The following is a 3,279-nucleotide window of genomic DNA, read 5'->3' on the forward strand; positions in this document are numbered from 1 at the left end:
ATTTTTTAGAGCTCGGTTGGAATGTCATCGGACTGCATTTTGGAGAAATGCAGACCGATTGGAGATGCTCTAAGACATGAAAGAGATCCGTACCAACATGAGAGATAAAGTGTGAAGAGAGGATTTCAAGAAGCACGGTTAGTAGCTTATTTTAGTCCGCGAAAAAATTATCTCCACACTTGTAATTCCAAAGATAACTATTGCCCTATCAAACTACTAGCGCTAAACCCGCACGACGCTGCGAGAATTTTCTCTTACTAATTTTTCTTTCGATTCGGATCCTCTCTAGTTAGGTGGTAATCTGAGTTAATCCTCTAAAATTTAGAGAGACATCTAAAATATAAATCCCCATTACTCCTCATGTTTGTCCTTGAATCTCTTCTTCCTTCTCTGAGTTTTCTTTCCCCTTCTCCTTTGTATCATCCACTTTATTAGGAAATATTCTTTTACCTACAAAAAAAAACTTAAAAAATTTAGCTTTACATGCTATCTAAAAGATTTAACTGGAATTAAGACATGAAGGGACGTTGCAATGAATAAGAGCGGAGCCGTTGCAAGATCTCTTCAATTTCTAGTTATTTTCTATTTTTTTCATTGTATTTGCAACGACAATAATAAAGACAAATAATATCATCTTAATAAATCAGGATGATTGCAGGGGAAATGAAAAAAAAAAATTGCTGAAGAGGTAGTTGCTGAATCTATCTACCCTTTAAAAGAGGGAGTTCTAGAAAAAACTTTCTCTTTCCCAAAATACCCTTTAACTATTGTAATTATAACAAATTTATACATTTTTTTCGTTTCACAGAGTTAATAAATCCTCATCATCACCGCACCCCCTCTACCATCGTTCCTTTCATTTTCCACCATGTCGGTTAAGAATTCGCTCTAGCATCCACCTTCAGTTACGCTTCTCCTTCGGCAACGCCACCCCACTTTCTTAAATTATCAATTGCCAACGATGAGTATTATTATCCTCATCATCACCGCACCCCCTCTGCCATCATCTCCTCACTTCTCAGATTTTGGGCATCGGTTACGATCACGAACAAACCCTAGCCGGTGACAGCGACGAGTTCCATCCTTCATATTTCTAGTGCTGCATCTGCTTGTAAGCTATTTCTACCTTCAAAACCACGATTTTTGCGGTTTCCATCTGTTGAATTCGGTAAAAGGAGAACATTTTAGCCTGATATTGATGATTATTTCTTGAATTTGCAAGTTATTGATAAATTGACAGCTTTAAGATATCCATTTTTTCTATTGATGTTGAATTCTGTTGAATTAACCTAATGAAACAATGCTACTTATCAATTTTAGCTTGTAAATTTATATTTTACGAAGTTGAGGAATGAGACTTTTCAATTTTATACACTTCAATTTCTTTTGTGGATGAACATTCAAATTTTGTGAGAAAGGATTATAAGTAGATGTGTTGTTATGCATGCATTTTCCTTGTTTATGTAATCTGAATGATGTTTCCTTAGTTGCATGAGTTTAATTGTTTAACTTGTGTGATTAGTATCTTCCATACGCCCCAGTTGCCTCTTCTTATAGGATTTAAGGTAATCAACCGTCAACATTGTGGTCATCATTCTCAGTTTCGTATCTGAAAAAACAATGAGCATGTCCCTTTGCCTTATACACTTTTCCGCGCGTTTCTTGGACTGTAATAAACTAATAAAGACAGACATCAAAGAAGAAAATAAATACATTTAGCTCTTTTCACTTTTCAAGTAAGTTAAATTTGCAATTCTCTATTGTTTTTTGATCTATAAGCAATTCCCGAAATATGCTAAATCAAATGAAAATTTAATATGAAATCCTTAAAATTTTAATTACTAATTTTTCCACAATTCCACTTCATACTGAAAAAACATGACATGTTGGAAAGATTTTGTAGTTTTATTTGCAATGGAATGAGAATTTTTAATTTGGTATTCCTTTTGACTCGAAGTGTCATAAAATTCAACTGTTTTTTTCTTATTAGGAACTAAGAAGGACAATTGGAGTACAGTATAAGCAGTTAGGATGACAATCCTTTCAGTCTTTAGATTACATATAGCTAAACCGGCTATTTATCAATTTCCAACTTTTATTGAAGACTAAAGATGCAATTTTTCAAGCATTTTTTCCCTTGTAACCCAAGAAACACAGCACCCAGACACAGGGCGGAACATGTTGCTATTATCCATATGATAAATTTGAACCGACTTTAAACCTCCGAATTTGCCATAGGGATAAATTCCCAAATTAGGCACATACAATGCTCTCATAAAAATCCTAAAGATCTCCAGGATCTCCCCAGGACACGTGAAGGTTTAAAAAGACCTGCATATCTCCTCATATATGCATAATGTTGACTTCTTTAGTTCCATAAGGCTCAAGAATACAATTATACATCTTGAGACCACTAGAAAAGAGACTTGGATACATGGAAGAAGTAATATTATTGCCAAATATTTAAGTGTAGGGGTGTGCCATGCGGGGGTCGATTCTACGAGCTAATAGTTACCTAAGAAGAACGAACTCAAACAGCATACATCATATGGATGCAGCAAACTCTCAAAATGCACAAAGAACATACATATAATGCACGATGATAAGTGATTTGCACAAAAGAAACCACCGTATATGTTACATAAAAAGTAAGAGAATTCACTCAAAACTATGAATATGAAGTTGATCTTGAAGCTTATAGTACCCCTAGTCAGTTAGCTGTGAAGATATTGGATGCATTAACATAGATATAACATATAACCTTGGAAATTTTCTAATAGAAACCTAAGAAACAAAAGCACCATGCCTGACCGTTGTTCACATGACACAACTTCATCAATTGTCATCCTACAACCCAAACTTTTCATATGCTTTTAAGCTGATTAACTGATGAAAGTTATTTGTTAGGATAATTTATGAATTATAAGCATATGCACATATAGTTGTTTGATATTGCATGCTTTGATTATTTATGCAGTTATTAGCTTAAATTTATCATTCAATTGTATGGATCTAAATACGTATTTAGAGAATATTTTACTTTATTACTTTTAAAAAGCATATGAACTATTTTTTGGTGATCTCGACTACACGCAAACTTTTGTTTGTGACTCCTTTACAAGAAGGGATTCAGATCTTGAACATATCCTCTCAGATTCTATTCAACAGGGCAATGACAAATCATACTTTATGTGCTTTATGGACGAGTCTTATTGCAGAAGCGCATGGGTACCTGCATGTGGTAGGGTGAATAAGCTACTTGCGCAAGGTGTATCTCAA

Source organism: Asparagus officinalis, chromosome 5 (genome assembly GCF_001876935.1).
Source record: "Asparagus officinalis chromosome 5, Aspof.V1, whole genome shotgun sequence".
NCBI classification, from domain to species: domain Eukaryota; kingdom Viridiplantae; phylum Streptophyta; class Magnoliopsida; order Asparagales; family Asparagaceae; genus Asparagus; species Asparagus officinalis.